This window comes from Orcinus orca, chromosome 4, assembly GCF_937001465.1.
Source record: "Orcinus orca chromosome 4, mOrcOrc1.1, whole genome shotgun sequence".
Classification (NCBI taxonomy): Eukaryota; Metazoa; Chordata; class Mammalia; order Artiodactyla; family Delphinidae; genus Orcinus; species Orcinus orca.
Genome location: NC_064562.1, coordinates 32,274,269 through 32,293,992, shown reverse-complemented (window position 1 = coordinate 32,293,992; position 19,724 = coordinate 32,274,269). Strand labels below are relative to the sequence as shown.

The following is a 19,724-nucleotide window of genomic DNA, read 5'->3' as shown; positions in this document are numbered from 1 at the left end:
CTCAAAAAAAGTAAACCTTCTTAAAAGAACAGTCACAACAAAGAATAAGCAACTTATGTAAAAGAGGTATTGGGCTTCCCTGGTGGTACAGTGGTTAAGAGTCCGCCTGCTGATGCACGGGACGCGGGTTCGTGCCCCGGTCTGGGAAGATCCCACATGCCGCGGAGCGGCTGGGCCCGTGAGCCATGGCCGCTGAGCCTGCGCGTCCGGAGCCTGTGCTCCGCCACGGGAGAGGCCACAACAGTGAGAGGCCCGCGTACCGCAAAAAAAAAAAAAAAAAAAAAGAGGTATTGCTATTTACCTCTGAAAGACTTCTCTGCACTGAAAAATATACACTACTTCAGTGTCCATCTTTGCACTTCGTTAGAGCCCTAAATGTTCCAAAAACTTTTTTTTTCAGCCTTGGGTTTTTTAAACAATATTATTGTAGTGAAATATACATAACATAAAATTTACCATTTTAACCATTTCTACAGTTTTTATTTATAGAAATATCACCACTTAAAAGAAAATGTCCCTTAAGTCAGGATACATTGTTAAATGGAGAAGAGAATGGCTAGTAATTAATGCTCTCTTTTTATAAAGCCAAGTTACTTTTCCATTAAATTTCAGAAATGTGTAAACCGGGGAGTCAAGAAAAATACCTTTAGAGATCTGGGTTAAAAATACATTAGCGATCTGGGTCAGCATCCACCTCCCAACTCCTCTGTTCCCCAAGTACTGGCCACCCTGTGGTCTGACACCATTGAAGCACTTAGATCTCTTAGCATCAAGCATCATGAGCACTGTACTCCAACTTAAATAGTACACACTCCAAAGAAAACATTCTGAGTTACTGAATGTCAAGGATATATTTTCAACCAGAATCGTTTCACAATAGAGGGAGATTAAGAGGAGGGATGGAAAAAAGACTCCAAAAGTTTTTAAGTGCCAAAACTTACTTTTCAATTTGTCAAAGATTAACCACAAATAAATAGAGAAAAAGAGAGAATGTTATAATCATGGCTGCAGGAAAATTGACTGCTGGACATGAATACTGCCTTTTCCTCCTGATGCAATGGATCCTGCCCACAAAAAAATAAATTCCATCACATATTATAGATACACATACACACACACTCTTATATATTCAGGATATACAAGGAACACCCACCAGTCAATAAGAGAAAACCGGGAAAACATGGCAAACTTTCATAGAAGAGAAAGCATGAAAGGTTAATAGCCATACGATAATATATCTTTAACCTCATTAATAATCAGGAAAATTAAAATTAAAATCACAGTAAGATAAATTATACTAAACATAAATTACATCTCAATTTTAAAAACACACAGTAAGATACGATTGCACACCCACCAAATAGGCAAAAATATTTGAAATCTGATCACACTAAGGTCATCAAGCCAAGGGCAACTGCACACACCAGTGTAGTCTATCCTGGTACAGCCACTCTGGCAAAGACGTGTCATCACCTAGTAAAATTAAATATGCATATACTCTATGACCCAGCTATTCCACTCCTAGGTTTATACATTTAGAGAAACTCTAGCATATATACAACAGGAACTACGTTCATACCAGTCTTCCTCACGATTGTGAAAAGTTACACAAACAAGTGTCCATCAGCAGCAGAAAAGATAATTAAATGTGGCATATTCTTACAATGCAATGCTATACAGTGGTAAAGTAAATAAAATATAGCTTCATGAATAAACATGGATGAATCTCAAAAACAATCTTGAGTAAAACAGCAAGGTACAGAAGAATACAAGTTATGTGATTCTATTTATTCAAAGAGCCAAAGCAGCTAAAATTAAACAATTTATTGTTTGGAGATAAACATACATAAGACAAGGGAATGACTTTGAAAATGAAAGATGATGGTAACCACAGGAGGCAGAGAGGGTGAAGAAGATGCAATCAAGGAAGGGTACCCAGGGTTTTCTAAGGGACCGAAAACGTGACGTGCCACTTCTTAAGCTACGTAGTAGGTACGAGTGTTCATTTTATCACTTTTCTTTAAATTATACATATATTCTATGTGTATGATGTATCTCTCATTTAAAAAAGCAAAATAAAAGCCAAATGCTATTTTTTAAAAGAACAACTTTGAGGTTTCAGTTTCAAGATGGTTGATAGCCTGGTTCTCCCACCTGAATCCCTAATGAAGTGAAAGCACCAAAAAATAAAATAGAAGAATTCTGTAAGATTAAAAAGAGTTTACTGGACACGGACCTAGAGAACAAACGTACGGACACCAAGGGGGGAAAGGGAGGGTGGGAGGTATGAATTGGGAGATTGGGATTGACTTATACACACTAATATGTATAAAATAAATAACTAATGAGAACCTGCTGTATAGCACAGGGAACTCTACTCAATGCTCTGTGGTGACCTAAATGGGAAGGAAATCCAAAACAGAGGGGATATATGTATACATATGGCTGATTCAGTTTGCTGTACAGTAGAAACTAACAGAATATTGTAAAACAACTATACCCCAAAACATTTCTTATTAATGCACTATATATATATATATACACACACAAAATTTTACAAAGCCACCAAGAGGTTTCTGATCAACAAAGTCATGAGTTTAAAAAGCAGAAGGGTGTGACATATACACACTACTGTATATAAAATAGATAATTAGTAAGAACCTACTGTATAGCACAGGAAACTCTACTCAATACTCCATAATAGCCTATATGGGAAAAGAATCTAAAAAGAGAGTGGATATATGTATATGTATAACTGATACTTTGCTGTACACCTGAAACTAAGCCAAGATTGTAAATCAACTCTACTCCAATAAACACAAAAAAAAAAAAAAGAAAAGAAAAGAAAAAGAGTTTGCTGGAAGAGAATTTTAAATGCACAAGAGATTGCAACAAAATTCTGGAAAACGAAACAGGAGATGGGAATGTGGTGACAGATGAAACAGTGAGGGGAGAGCTGCCACCCATGGGCCACCAAGGAGACAATCTGCTCAAGAGAAGCCCAGGGAGGCTTCAGGCTCAGAGTCAACAGGTATCACAGAGCGGGGAGGATGACACCAGGCAGCAAACAGGGGGATAAAGTGATGACGGTTAGCACGCCCCCCCCCGCCTCCCCACCCTCTAACAGAGCCTTCAGGCAGCATGGCCAAGTATAATGACAAACATCTGGGGGTTCATCTCTAAAGGAATAGAACCAATCGTGGCAGCAGGGCATGAGAGATGGCTTGTGGAGGTTTCCGATGTGAATCTTGGTTCCTCAGAGTAAATCCTCCTCATCAGGGCATTTTCGGGGTGAAGCAAAGCTGGTCAGTGGACCGCTCAGTAGCCCTGCCCCCCACTCCCACACACACATACACACTGAGCTCTGTTTAGAATTCCTGCTCAAGGGAGGGAGGGGCTGGGGGGCTGGGGGGCTGGGGGGCGGGGGGGCGGGCGGGCTCTACATATAGATGTTTTCGAGGTAGTAAACTCTCCCCAGTCCTTCATCCTTAATTATGAAGAGGCAACCAGTCCTACAAGGAAAATCAGTAAACTTAGGGGTAAAAAACTGACACTGAGGGCTTCCCTGGTGGCGCAGTGGTTGAGAGTCCGCCTGCCGATGCAGGGGACACGGGTTCGTGCCCCAGTCTGGGAGGATCCCACATGCCGCGGAGCGGCTGGGCCTGTGAGCCATGGCCACTGGGCCTGCGTGTCCGGGGCCTGTGCTCTGCAACGGGAGAGGCCGCAGCAGTGAGAGGCCCGCGTACCGCCAAAAAAAAAAAAAAAATTGTCTCTTTTGAGACTCTGACTTTGGAAAAATATAGGCTCTAACATGGCCTAAAACCAAAATCTCACGTCAATGCTGGCAGGTATCAATATGTTGGCCCACGCAAAACAGAAGGAAATAGGTGCAGGAAAGGCAGAACGAGAGAAGAGGCTATGTGATCACGACTCCTGACTTTTTAGCCTGTTCCACAGTCCTTAATGGGTCCACTGGTGTCATCAAGATGGGCTGTTAAGTCCTACATCTTTAAGTTTTTTTCTATTTTATTTAAGTTAATTCGAGAGGGCCTCTGTTCTTTCCAACCAATAAACTCCGACTAAAACAGCAGGCATCTGCTGTCTGGAGCTGCACAGTACCCAGGAGACACCACCCTGTCTGCTGTACCGCGGGGCACCCTGCCTCTCCCTGTACCGAATCAGAACACAACATGGGCTCCCACGGCCTGTCATCCTGTCAGCACTACGCACAAATGGGAGCCAGGCGGGACTGTTGAACATCATTACAGTTACATGTGATCAAATACGCCTGATAATTAAAATGTCAGAATCCAGAAGTAAACATACAGTGTATTCAATGAAAACTTGAAACTGTGGAACAATTGGAAAAGGAGGAGAATGTTAACTTGACTTACAATATGGAACAAGAGAACAAATCGTGCAAGATTTGGAAGAAAAAGAACAAATTAATGTCTTTTGTATGCCCACTGAGTTTTTCAATCAGCCTGAAAAATTAGAAAGCCAAGCAAAAATTCTCTTTCAATGACATGAATAAAGCTGACTTACTTAGGGCACAAAATGCCTTTCTCTAGACTAATCTGAGCTGAACAAGAAAAAAAATATTCTTTGAAGTTCAAGCAATAGAAGGAAACTCTTTTGCATATTTGGAAGGTAACTTTCATGCATTCCCTGGCTGAATAACCAGAGTCAAACCACAGCATGAGACTCTTAAGCCAATGTCTGAGACCTTGAAAAATGGATACAGATGGTCCCCCGACTTACAATAGTTAGACTTACGATTTTTCTACTTTACGATGGTATAGGAGCCATACACATTCAGTAGAAACTGTATGTGGAATTTTGAATTTTGATCTTGTCCCATGCTAGTGCTAGGCAGTACATACTCTCTCATAGTGATGCTGGGCAGCTCCCAGTGAGGCACACGATCAAAAGGATAAACAACCAATACACTTACTACCATTCACTCCCATACAATCATTCTATTTTTCATTATCAGTACAGCATTCAATACCTTACATGAGATAGTCAACACTTTATTATAAAATAGTGTTTTGTGTTAGATGATTTTTCCCAACTGTAGGATAATATAAGTGTTCTGAACACATTTAAGGAAGGCTGGGCTAAGCTATGATGTTCAGCAGGTGAGGCGTATTAAACGTGTTTTCAACTTACAATATTTTGAACTTACTGTATTGAACAATACAATGGGTTTACAGGGATGTAACTCCACCGTAAGTTGAGGAAGATCTGTACTGTGCAACTGAGCAGGGAAGAAAATGGCCACCAGGTGAAGGGTCAAGGGATGGAGTATGTATGACTACCAGCCAGACTTGTCTTTCCTAGTTTCTGATTTCACAAACCAGTAAAATTACATACACATACACACACACACAAGCAGAGCCAATTCAACTGCCAATTTTCTATATTTCCAAATAAAGATAATTCACTTGAGTCCATTGCTATTACTAGAAGTAATTACATCATTTAATTTTTTAAAAAGATATTTTAATGCCAAAAAAGTAGGAAGGACTTGATCTTAGCATTTTCTAAAGCCCTTGAAAACAGCATAGGCTAGAAAATACACTTAAACTAAGTCAATTTTGTTCCAGCTTAGCAGGTGTTGCTTTAGCTGTGATTTGTGATTCATTCCCTAACCCCCAACTCCATTATTCCATTAGTCCCTTTCCTCAAAAGCAATAAATAGGCAAATGGAACATTTAAGAATTGGGCTTCCCTGGTGGCGCAGTGGTTGAGAGTCTGCCTGCCGATGCAGGGGACACGGGTTCGTGCCCCGGTCCGGGAGGATCCCACATGCCGCGGAGCGGCTGGGCCCATGAGCCATGGCCACTGAGCCTGCGCGTCCAGAGCCTGTGCTCCGCAACGGGAGAGGCCACAACAGTGAGAGGCCCGCGTTCAGCAAAAAAATAAAAAATAAAAAAAAATAATGCAACATTTAGGAGCCCCAAACATGATACAGATGGCTTCACATATGTAAGGGCTGAAAAGCATCCCTTGTTGATTAAAGGAAGACAGATTTGGATAGATAAAGAAAGAGGAAAACCAAGCGCGTGATGAACACAGTATGGTATGAACAGAGGGACATTAAAGCAGGAATGGGAATGCTTTAGGGGATGCTAAGGAAGAGGCTCAGCTGAGGGGAGAACAGACAAGGGGCACCTGTGTGATCTAGAACTGGAAAGTTCTTGGGGAGCTCACTGGACTGCAGGCTGCAGACCCGGGACTTTGTTTAGAAGCCACAAAGAATCTCCAATGGAACTAGATGACAAAGGAAGCATATGGCAACATTAACCCAACAGAAGCTATGATTTTAGCAGTAAGTTTTGGTAACTTTAGTAATTTCCTGGGCAGTTAAGCAGTTACCTCTAGTTCTGGCTCAAAAGGTTCCATTTGAGAAGATTCAGGCCCACCTATCTTGTGTGCAAATGCACTGTCACTGTTTCTGCACCTAGACCCTTGTGGGCAGTGACTGCCTTAATACCCCTGAAAATCATGTAATTTGCTCTGTCTTGGGTACGGCTGCCAACTCCTCTAGGATTTTGCTCTTGATAATATGAAAGTATTCATTGGTGGAAATAAGAAAATCATGAAAGAGTGCTGTTTCAGAAGTGATCAATTAATAGAAATGTCCACTAGGCAACTGAAGATTCATTCATTTATCCGACAATATTTATTGAGCCCATATCTGGCTACCTACTGTGTGCCAGACACTTGAACAAAAAGAGATAAAGATCCCTGCCCCTAGGGCTTCCCTGGTGGCGCAGTGGTTGAGAGTCCGCCTACTGATGCAGGGGACACAGGTTCGTGCCCCGGTCCAGGAAGATACCACATGCCGCCGAGCGGCTGGGCCCGTGAGCCATGGCCGCTGAGCCTGCGCGTGCGGAGAGAGGGCCACGTACCGCAAAAAAAAAAAAAAAAAAAAAACAGATCCCTGCCCTTGTGAAGCTTACATTCAAGTAGGGATACAATACAAACAAGAAACAATAAATACAGTATCTACAAGTATGTAAAAAGTGCTTTGGAAAAAAAGAAGTAAGATAAAAAGAAAAAGAAAAATCTAAAAAAGAAAAAAACTCAAATACTAATTGAAGCTAAGAGAAGAGATGAGTTCCCCAGGGAGTAGACTACCTGATTAATGCCCTTTCCACTTCTAAAACTCTACCACTCCAAATCAAGGAATTTGACACATATAACCTCAACCTTCTTGTTTAAGCAGAAGGTACTATCAAAGCATCACATTATTGTTGTGACTTAAAGAAATAACAGAGACCCATCACCAGGGAACTGTCCTCTTACAGATGAGAAAGTGGAGGACCACAGAATTTAAGTAAGATCACCTTAGAGCACAAGAGAACTAGGGGCAGATGGGAGTTCCAGAACTCTCTAGCTTCTTGTAACTTTTAAGAGCAGAAGCCCTTTCAGTCACTTCAAAAGTACTTCAAACCCTCTTGGAGGCAATGAAAAATATTTTTATTACATAAATAGTTTAGCCATATAATGGCAATAATAAAAATAGCACACACTTAATAGAGAACTTACTTGTGCCAGACACTCTTCTAAATCCTTGTCATGAGTAAGAAACTCACTTAATCCTCACAACAACGCTGTGAGGCAGTAAGACTTCAGAGTGAGTGGTTTTAATGCCACGCCACCCCTTCAATTATCTATGCATACCTTCACAGAGCATAATCCTTATCACTAATTAGGAAACTGAGGTCTAGATTTTTCATCTGGACTTGGCAGAATTAGATATTTGTATATCAAAAATGCAACCATTTGGGGCTTCCCTGGTGGCGCAGTGGTTGAGAGTCTGCCTGCCGATGCAGGGGACGCGGGTTCATGCCCCGGTCCGGGAAGATCCCACATGCCGCGGAGCGGCTGGGCCCGTGAGCCATGGCTGCTGAGCCTGTGCGTCCGGAGCCTGTGCTCCGCAACGGGAGAGGCCAAAACAGTGAGAGGCTCGCGTACCGAAAAAAAAAAAAAAAAAAAAAAAAAAAAATGCAACCATTTAAGCTTCATTTGAAGTAAACATGTTTTAGAAGTAAAGGAAATTTGAAACTATATAATCAGTATTATGCTAAAAAAAATGGTATTTCGGTAATTCAATAAAGGGTCCTCAAAGGTATGTTTTCAACTAAACAGTCTTCAGAGAAAGACACTATTTCAAGACCCTAAGTAAAGTTTTTAAAAAATGAAATTCTAGTAAGGCAGATCTTTTTTTATGTTTCACTTGAACAAACCTTATGCTTTGATTTTCACAGAAGGGAAAGGGAGAGAGAAATACAATGAAAAAAAGTTCTTTCCCCTAGTATTTGTCTAAGCATTTAAAATTTTAGATTAGATTTTAGAAAAATCAGAATCATGAGGCTTACCAGTAACATATGATAACATAATAAAATACAATAAATTTTTAAAAAACATAGTTTCCCTTTCTCAACACACCAAATATAGATTGTGTAAATTCAATTATAAAATAAAGTGTTACTATGTATCTAAAGTTGAGGATCTTTTTGCCTTCAGTTCACTAGGTTCATTTTCATTTCAATGGACTTTCCTATTAAAGAGTTTTGACTATATGTCACATACAATTACAATTCACTCCATGGATCTGTCCACATTCTTTAGTGGTACTGGAATTTCATCATATAGAGTAACAGTTGAATACATGGATCATTGGCTACAGCTCACAACCATTTTAGAGATGACGTAATCTGCATTACACAGTAGGTATGTCTACACTGTTTGTATGCATGGATCTCAAAGCAACTTCTAAACCTTCACTGGTAAAATTGCCCCTCTCCTAACAAACTCCTTGTCTTTTTTCTGTGAGAGAAGAGAATTAATCTTCCTTACTGGAGCAAGGTTGGAGAGGCCAGGCTCCCAACTTTCATGCATCATATATTCAGATAAGACACAAAGAGGAAAACAGCATATGTTGGCTCCTATATTCAACATTCTTTTCTCATCCTTAGGAGCATCCCACTTCATTGTGCCATATTTTTAAACATACAATCCCTCTGACCCTCAGCATATTTCAAAACCTCCACTGGCATACTACATATTTCTTTCTCTTTATCCTTACCACCACGGAGGGCCCAACATGAAGCTATTTTTGAATGGCCTAGTCACAGCTATTACCTGAGTGCCAAATGGGTGCAAGACACTGTGACGGCACTGTAAAGAATATAAACAAAAGTAGTAGAATCCTTGTCTTCAAACAGCTTTTAAAACTAGTAGGATTAGATAACCGTACCAGTCACTGTAGCCACAAGGTAGAATGAGAGCCAGAATTGAGGTGTTGTAGACGTTTAAGGGGGAGGAGGGACTCTGAGCTTTGCTGCAGCCAACATGTAGAGGGAAACATGATCTGTTATAAGATTCAGTGTCCCTGGGGTAAAAATAAACCGGTTGCTCAGAGAAAGAACAACTATTTTTGCTACTGAGATCAGAAAGCAATTCAACCGATGGTTTCTAAGAGAAAGTTCTGTTAAATGTAATAAAAATCCTAAGGATTTTTTTTTTACAATAAACAAGGGTAAGTTTGAAGAGGGCTGAGAAGCTCTAATGAAAACCAAGAAATCTAACAATGACAAGAGGCAGAAGAGCAGGCCTCAGCTCTACCATGACTGCAAACTCCACACGTGCAGAAGATCGTGAAGCATGACTGACATTGAGAATAACTGCATTTCTCTGGGCGGAATGAGATGGCGTCTAAATAGTAAAAACCACTGTGTTATTTAACTGAATTCATTTATCCTTATACAAACAGAATCACAAAGACATTTTGATGTCAACATTTGACATTTCATGTAAATAGAAAGTAGGTCATCAGTTGAAATAGACAAAAGTGACATATCTAAGAATTACTTTTTTTTTTTTTTTTTTTTGCAGTATGCGGGCCTCTCACTGTTGTGGCCTCTCCCGTTGCGGAGCACAGGCTCCGGACGCACAGGCTCAGCGGCCATGGCTCACAGGCCCAGCCGCTCCGCAGCATGTGGGATCCTCCCAGACCGGGACACGAACCCGTGTCTCCTGCATCAGCAGGCAGACTCTCAACCACTGCGCCACCAGGGAAGCCCAGAATTACTATTTTTAAAACAAAGTTCCTAAAAATATCTCATCTAACATGCACTTGATTCTACAAAGTTTTTTGTACCACTTAAATTTATATCAGCGGGCTTCCCTGGGGGCGCACTGGTTAAGAATCTGCCTGCCAATGCAGGGGACATGGGTTCAAGCCCTGGGCTGGGAAGATCCCACATGCCAAGGAGCAACTAAGCCTGTGTGCCACAGCTACTAAGCCTGTACTCTAGAGCCCGCGAGCCACAACTACTGAGCCCGTGTGCCACAACTACTGAAGCCTGTGCGCCTAGAGCGCGTGCTCCGCAACAAGAGAAGCCACCGCAATGAGAAGCCTACACACCGCGATGAAGAGTAGCCCCCGCTCACCGCAACTAGAGAAAGCCCGCGTGAGGCAACAAAGATCCAACGCAACCAAAAATAAATAAATAAAATTTTTAAAAATTTATACCAGCATAGGTTCACAGTTTTCCCACTTTATAAGAACTGACAGGATCGTTTGAGGGAAGGATGACACTTTGTCAAGTTTAAAATTGGGGTAGAATTTCTGCTGGAGGCTACACAGGGCAAATAAGATAATCACAGATATCCCCTTAATTATTTGGCGATCTTAATTTAAAAGACTTTTGTTATAAAGGAATCTAGTTCTTCATCCAATCACTGAAAGCAAAAGTTTCCTCCTAAAAAAGAAATTTCTTTAGACGACAGAATCTAAGAATGATTGGTGGAAAGAGGTCAATTCTTTTTCCCTAACCAGTGACCTGCTCATTGCTCAACAGTGAACACTACACAGTCTTCTGAGGCAGGGTTTGCATACATTGATTGGAAATAAAAGCATTACTCGATCATATCAGCTCAAATTCCAGTGATTAGTCCCAGGCCATTAATGACATCAACTCCAGGTTTCCAAATGGACCAACTATTAAAATTTATGAATGACTGACAAAAAAATTCCAATTCTTTTGCAAAGATTCATACACCTGGAAATGAATAACTCATCAAGAGGCAGAGTGGGCGGGGTCAGTGTGCAAATATTTACTCATGAACTTGGCTCCTACATTGCATCATTATTCATTTAGTTTTACAGTCTGTGATTATATGTACCATTTGCCTAAAAACTCACAGTTCATAGAAAACAAAGAACATAAATTTTAAATGTGATGAGTCCTATTTATGTACTGATCTGTAACATTCTAAGTATTCAATACATCTCATTCATATAGTGAACACCATAGTGGCATTATTTATTTAGCCCTCATCTCATTCTACAAGGAATCTGAGATAGCTTATGAGAAATGCATGTATTAAGGAAGGAAATTAATAATCATGACCAAGGAGTGCTCACTTGGGCTACACACACACTAAAACTGGAATGATAGAGAGAAGATTAGCCTGGCCCCTGCACAGGGATGCCATGCAAATTCGTGAACCACTGCATATTTTTTAAAAATCATGACCAAGGAAAAAAATCATAAATTAGAGAAGAAAATGAAGACTGTGGCTGGTATAAGAGATATTGGAATAGAACTCAAATTTGGAGACCTATTTGAGTCCTACACAGTTACTACAGTCAAGCAGAGAATTCGAGTCTGTGCTTCCTAACAGCCAAGGTGAAAATGTCAATGTGATTAGTTATATGATTTTCTATGAGGAACAAACATCTACACTCCTTCAGGAAGCAAAGCTGTTTCTTATCACTTACTGTGAAAGAGCTGCTCTAGGAGACTCTGAAAGATGTGATGGAAAAATTTCCCAATAGCATTTCAATGGCAAATAAGGTCACAAAGCTGTTTTTTTTTATGTTGTCCCAGATTAAAACTGAATTCTACAATGGAGTCAAGATAATATGGCCAAGGCGCCCAATTTTTCAAGCAACATGGTGGACTGAGCTGCGAATAAAGAGCTGGAAGTCCAACAGTGTAGTTTAAGAGATTATTAGCACTAAAGTGCAAGAACAAAAATTAAAATAAACAGCCAAAATTATGATGCTTCCAAGTTTCCATCCTTACCGCCTTTCTCTCTTTGAACGAGTAAGTCCCTGACCAGTGTCATCTATTCCACAACTGAAACCACTTAATTATCTCCCCAATCTACATCTTCTAACCCAGAGCTAAGGTCTCCTTTTCATGTACGTATCTGACACTTTTACCTCAAGGTCCTACCAGCACCATTAACTCCACAAGTCCCAAACTAATCTAAGTTATCTGTCCTCTCAAACACATTTTTCCTTCTGCCATCCTCAGTTTGTCATAGAAATCCTATCCTCTCAGTCACCTGGGCTAACATCCTTGGAATCATTTTTTTTCCTTCCTCTCCATAACTGCCCCCTTCTGATCAACAGTCTGCCTTACTGTTCTCCCTGTACGACTGGCCCACATTCTCTACTCCAGCCCCAGGGCCACCTTCCTGGATCAGATCCCCAGTACCTCAGGGCCATCACAATAGCCTCCTGAATTACTGTATTCTCTCTCCCCACTCCAATTTCTCATATACACTACTGCAAGAATAATATTTCTAAGGTTGTGACTATGTCAGTCTACTAAAAAAAAACCTGTAGCAGGTTCCCTCTGCTTACCTGAAGCAAACCAGTCTACCTAAGCCCCCAGTGGCTTTCTCTCTTACACACCCTATGCTCCAGCCAGTCCATAAACTCATAAGTCTAGGCACTCCCAAAGTAAGCTCGATCTTTCCTCTTGTTCACAGTAGTATGGCCCTGAGATGCCCTCCCCTTCACCTCTACATATTTAAAGACCAAGTTTAAATGCCACCTCATTCAGGAAGCCTTCCATAATTCTCTCTGTAAGAAGTACCACTTCCTCCTGCCGCCTCCCCCCTGCACTTGTCTAGGGCTGTAATCCCAGAGGAATGACCATATCCTACCGTCAGCCTTGCTGTCTAGCCTATGCTTGAGACCGCTCCACAATCGCCATCCTAAATACACACTCAGTCCTGGCAGCACACAGCTCACCGTCACCCCTCAGGTTCCCTCCACAGCACTTTGTTCATACGTGAATCACTGCACACGCTGATTCTACTGTAGTTCGCTGTTTACACGTCTACCTCCTCCAGGGCAAGGATCAAATCTTATTTATCTCTGCAGTCTAACGTAGTCAGCTCTCCGCACACCATCCGAGCTTAATTCCCTGCAGAAAGGGTCTTTTCTTGCTTATTTCTTGTGTCTCTCCCACGAGAATGTCCACTCAGTGAGAACACAGACTTTGCTTGTTTTGATCTCCACTATTTTCCCAGCATCTAAAACAGTGTCTGACACATACTAGGTGATCAAAAGCGTAGGATGAATTGATAAATTGATGCATGATTCTCACTGTCTAGCCCAGTCCTGGCACACCATAGTGCCAAAAAAATAAAAAGTTTGCTGAATGAATCTTGTCTTGTGTAAAAGTTATTTTTATACACATTTTAAAGCTCTAACAGTTAGTGATCTTGATATCCTACTCTGGTACCTAGCGTAGTGCTTTATACATAGGAGGTCCTTGATTGATTTCTATTAAATTGAACAGGTAGTTCAATAAATTAATACCTTACTCGAGCTTTTATCTTCTAAATCTGAATTTGTCTCATCTCGTCAATAAAGAGGAATCTGTATTACTTCTTATGACACAGGATGCCTCCCTCCCAGGGGGAAGGCAGCACTGCAGAGTGAAGATTACCAGCGGTGCTGTCAGAGAGGTCTGGGTTCGGGTCCCAGCTCTGGCACTGCTCAGGTGTGTGACTTTGAGCACACTGTTTAACCTCCCTTCAGCTTCCTCCTTAGAAGAAGATTAGGAGGACCTCCCAGGCAGAGCAGTCTATTTATTTCACAGCTAAATGAACAGCCAGTCCTAAATCCTTTATTACCCCTTCTTTACCAGCCTTAAATCGTTCTAACTCATGTTAGACTATTTTAATATATGTTGCCTGAACTTCAGTGGGTCATTATTTAAAATAGTAGTGGATTATGTTTACAAGGCATTAATTCTCCATTAACTTTTCATGACCTTACAGCCCTTCAGCACTCATCCAGAATGCACAGGTGACTTGAGCACATGACTGCCATCATTCCTAAGACTTTCTGGAGTCACAGCAACATAGTGGCCCAAGGTGGCACTACCTCACACAGAAGGGCAATTCTCTTTCCCACACAGGAAACAGCACAACAATCTGATAAGTGATGGGTACAAGAACTAGACCCATCAAATACATTACACAGTGACATGACCCTGGCTTAGGATGGGACGATTTATTTTTTAAAATAATAATAAAGCGCTTAATGCTAATGTAAGTGCATCTCGATCAAAATGCATTCAAATCCCTCTGGAGGACAATTCCGTCGGGACGTAGGGAGTGCTTAGCCAGGACTCACACAGACGAATGTCACTGATCAGGTATGAGGTTATGACTCAGTCACAGGCAGGATTCACTGAGATTCACGCAGATGGGCGGAGAACACAGTGAGTCTTCTGCACAAACATTAAGAGGTCTTTTTCTAAAAGCCTTATTTAATAAAAAGCAGCGACCTGCCAAGGAAGATAATAGCATAGAACCAATCTTTAAAAGACAGAATTCAAAAGATCATTCTCTCACAAATCTTGATATTACTGCCTGGCACAGAAAATATTTGCATAAGGAGGCACAAAAATATTTTTTGCGTAAGTAAATACTGTCAGCATGGAAGCAATATGAAAATGTAAGACTTTACTGTCAAGTAGTAAACCAAACAAAAAGCAACTGAAAGCCAAATCTCTGTTGCTCATGTGAAAAGAAGAACACTTGAGAATAAAAGGTCAATAGAACTTTTGTTGGCCAAATAGCTAAGGCTGGCCACCTTGTGAGCTGACAGAGCTGTCCACTATTCTGAGAGCGCCTACACCATGTTGAGTGTCTGAATGCATTTTCTCAAAAGTCAACAAGCGAAAAGCACAGTGCTAGTGGTGACCTGAATGAAGCTGTGACAAATGTCCTGCTTGAAGATAATCTTCAATAGCAGCAGTTATTGGTTCAGTACCACCAAAAGCGTTCCCAGAGATTAAAAGGCACAGGCGTAGCTGTGCTATTTTATTTTATTTTATTTTTAAAATTTATTTATTTATTTTTGGCTGCATTGGGTCTTCATTGCTGCACGCAGGCTTTCTCTAGTTGTGGTGAGCAGGGGCTACTCTTTGTTATGGTGCGCAGGCTTCTCATTGTGGTGGCTTCTCTTGTTAACGGAGCACAGGCTCTAGGCGCGTGGGCTTCAGTAGTTGTGGCATGCGGGCTTCAGTAGTTGTGGCTCACGGGCTCTAGAGCACAGGCTCAGTAGCTGTGGCGAACGGGCTTAGTTGTTCCGCAGCATGTGGGATCTTCCCGGCCCAGGGCTTGAACCCATGTCCCCTGCATTGGTAGGCATATTCTTAACCACTGTGCCACCAGGGAAGCCCAGATGTGTTATTTTAAATTCAGTTACTCCCACTCAAAATCCATGCTGATTTAAGGTGTTGGAGAGAGGGAGTAGGCAAAGCAACTTACTTCCAAAATCGGGAGGTAAAGGAGCAATACCTACCACAAAAGAGGTTAAGTGACAGTGGCTACAAAAAAAATCAACAAAAATATTGAATAAATAATCTTGAATAGCAGAACTTGGCAAGAATCCCTGATACTTTTCAGTGTAAGAATGTGGTCCCAGTTCTGTGATCTTTCACACTAACAGGGACTTTTCCTAAACACAGAACTCAACATCTAAGGAATTTAAAACACTTGATAATAGTTAATTCAATTCCCTATTACATTCCTTCCTGGTTAAAAAAAAAAAAACAAACACAAATTTTGCAAAATGTATTTTGCCCATGGAGGATGGGAAGCACCAAGATGAAATGAATGACTTGACAGTAAAATGCATCCTTCTGCCTCATGGCCAGAAGCAAAAGTGAGACATCCTATGGCATGAAGAGAGACTTCATCAAAGATTTTCACAGAAACAGCAGAGCCCACACATCCACAGGAGTATGAGCCCCTTCAAAGACTACACACTCGTTACAAAAATGCCCGCCAATGCTCAAGACATCTTAGGAACAAATCTTTTAAGGCTGCCTTCACGTATATAACATTCTTTTGAAATCTTCAACTGTGACAAATTTGGGTCTTTGAAAGTGGAATTTGATATCTGTAAGTTGGAAATACATTGAGAAAATAAAGGGAATCATCAGGCTGGATTTTATTTTTAATCAAAAGAACAAGTGCTTTCCTTATGCGGCTTGTAAACTAATACTTCCAAAGACAATTCTTTAAAACTAGTCCAAACACCCTTTCTAAGAGCAGCAGCTATGGAATAAGCAGGCAGCCTCCCTAGATGACCTCTTTGAAGGGCACCGTTTGCTTTTTAGGATGTCTTTGGTATTGGCATTGCACGTGCACTTAATTAGGTACCAGCTAAATCTGATTTCACTTTTCCACATTATTCATTCATTCAACAAATCTTTATGGTGCACCTAATACGTGCCAAGTACTGTGTTAAATCCTAGCAAGATGATGAGGAGCAGGCCCACTACCTGTCCTCGTGAAGACGATTTACATAAGCACACAAATTATAACCCATAAGTCAGTCCAGTGGGAAAAAAAGACATATGGTGATGCAAAAACCTATTAAGAAATGATTAAAGAAGACAATGAGGTGATACAAACAAACTTTATTTAACACTTTATGAAGCGGACAACCTCCTTGCGGAGAACTGCAAAATGGGGTGGACAGCTGGAAGCCTTCATAGGATAAAGAATAAAAAAACAAGGAAGAGAGGGACTTCCCTGGTGGTCCAGTGGCTAGGACTCCAAGGTCCCAACGTAGGGGAACTGGGTTCAATCCCTGGTCAGGGAACTAGATCCCACATGCCGCAACTGATCCCGCACACCGCACTAAGACCCAATGCAGCATGCATAAATTAATTAATTAATAGAACAAGGAAAAGAAAAATAGAAAACATCGGTGATCAACTAGGGCCGCACAGTCACCCTTGTCTGGAGTGAGAAGGCCCAGAGCTGGCTTGGCCCTTGCAGAATGGCTGACTAGCTATGCTCACTGCGTTCCTGGTCAAGCAGAGCGGTTTCAGGGACACCAGAATCATCTAAGTGTCAGTTTGCTGAGGTGGCACCTGGGCAGAAGCGGCTGCATCTGGGGCCTAGAAAGTTATTTCAACAAGCATATAATAGTGAGATCCAGCTAGTGTAAAGAGGCTTCCCTGAGGAGATGTATTAGTTTGAGCTGAAGATAAATAGGAGTTAGCTAATAAAAGCAAAGGGGACTATGTGGGGAGAGGTATGGAGACAGTGGGGGTGGAGGAGAATGATGTTCCAAGTATTGTGAACAGCATGTGCAAAGGCTCTGTGGCTTTTTAAAAGACTGTGGGTACATGAAGAAGTGAAAGAGGGACTTCCCTGGCAGTCCAGTGGTTAAGACTTTGTGCTCCCAATGCAGGAGGCATGGGTTCAATCCCTGGTCAGGGAGCTAGGATCCCACATGCTGCATCATGTGGCCAAAAAGAAAAAGAAATGAAAGAGGGGACTTCCCTGGTGGCACAGTGGTTAAGAATCTCCTGACAATGCAGGGGACACAGGTTCGAGCTCTGGTCCGAGAATATCCCACATGCTACGGAGCAATTAATCCCGTGTGCCACAACTACTGAGCCTGCACTCTAGAACCCGCAAGCCACAACTACTGAGCCCGTGAGCCACAACTACTGAAGCGTGTGTGCCACAATTACTGAAGCCCATGCCTAGAGCCCATGCTCCACAACAAGAGAAGCCACTGCAATGAGAAGCCTGCACACCACAACGAAGAGTAGCCCCCGCTCGCCGCAACTAGAGAGAGCCCGCACACAGCAACAAAGACCCAACGCAACCAAAAATAAATAAATAAATTTATTTTTTTTAAAAAAGAATCTATTGTAAAAATCTAGAAGAGAGGGTGGAGCTAACACAGATGAGAGAAATGAATGGATTTGAGACACTAAGGATGTAAAGGCACTAAAGGTTTGGATGGTATTCTATATTTGTTATTTACTCAAAGAAAATGCTTTGGTTTTGCCTAAGAATTCCTTATTTGTTAATTATTTGCAAACAAAAAAAGTCATGCAAATGTCAGAGTTCTTTTTCAGAATTCTGCATCAATTTTATCTTCTTTTAGATAAAGAAGAAAAAGTAACAAAGAGAAAAACAAAACTTAGTAAGTATCTCATCTTATGTAAAACTGTGTGTTCCCGAAAAACTGAGCTACACCTGGGTAATAAAAGAACCTATATCTTATTACTGAGTAAATATTTCTTCCTTGCACAAAAACACACTAAAAAATGCAGAACAGATTATCCTGATACTATAGCAAGTGAAATGTACACCATTATCTCAATTATTTCCGTACATCATTTCTCCTTTATTATAAGGTGCATAAATCAGGTGATTTTACAAAAAAGGAGGGAATGGCTGAGAGGTTTAATAATCACCATCAAGTTTTATAACAAACCATTTAGTAAGCAACTAGAATGCCCAAGAGACTTGCAAGGATTTAAAACTATTCTTCCACCAATGACTTCACCCACATGGAAAAGTTATTTTTATACCTATATTATTACTATGATATGCACTTGTAGTCCACACCCTCCAAAAGATACAGCTCTCCAGTAGGCCTGGGTTACCATGTCATAGCAATGTAGTAAGAAGTTCAAAAGGTAGTCAGCCTTGTAAACGCTATGAATACACATATACCACAAAAAGTTGAATTTTGTACTGAATTGGCCACATGTTCTTGTGTCTGATGTATACAGGCCAATTTGCATCACACTCAGAACAAACATAAAGGAGGAAACTGGGTTTCAGCAGTCTCATATCAACAACAAATGTACCAGCTAAATTCTAATTCCATGAGCTAAGAAAAGTCTAATTTTGAGACTGTGCAACTAGAGTCTATACCACCCCTTCAAAATGCAGGTTTTAACTTGGAAAGAAACAAATTCAGTATGGAAACCACTGAGGAAAGAAAACCACGGCATGTTAATAAACTGACTTCTAAAGGATAAATGCATATTTAAACATGCTGCTTTTGGCGACTTAAGTCACAACCCAGGCATTACTTGATCGGAGACTCTGCATATGAATTTCTATTTTCTTTCCTTTAAAAAAATCATTAAGCGGGCTTCCCTGGTGGCGCAGTGGTTGAGAGTCCGTCTGCCGATGCAGGGGACACAGGTTTGTGCCCCGGTCCGGGAAGATCCCACATGCCGCGGAGCGGCTGGGCCCATGAGCCATGGCCACTGAGCCTGCGCGTCCGGAGCCTGTGCTCCGCAACGGGAGAGGCCACAACAGTGAGAGGCCCAAGTACCGCAAAAAAAAAAAAAAAAAAAAAAAAAATCATTAAGCAACTAAAGTATATGTGAAGTAACTTGAATTGCCTAAAACACTGTCTTGACAGTCATTATCCTCTGTAACATATACATTTAATCCTGAATTGGGCATATAGTGGTATTTTAAGAAATAAAAATTCTGGGGACTTCCCCGGTGGCGCAGTGGTTAAGAATCCACCTGCCAATGCAGGCGACACCGGTTCGAGCCCTGGTCCGGGAAGGTCCCACATGCCGCGAAGCAACTAAGCCTGTGCACCACAACTA

The 19,724-nt window shown here is 41.3% G+C and overlaps 1 protein-coding gene and 1 non-coding gene across 12 annotated transcripts in view; one reads left to right on the top strand and one right to left on the bottom strand.

Moving 5' to 3' along the window:
* The window catches only part of FHIP1A (FHF complex subunit HOOK interacting protein 1A), a 269,760-nt gene that overhangs the window by 234,247 nt on the left and 15,789 nt on the right, over positions 1–19,724 (bottom strand). The gene's annotated exons all lie outside the window — the stretch shown is intronic.
* LOC117196218 (U6 spliceosomal RNA) lies at positions 11,436–11,542 on the top strand. The gene has a single exon (XR_004476299.1). It is a non-coding gene; the product is annotated as a U6 spliceosomal RNA (small nuclear RNA).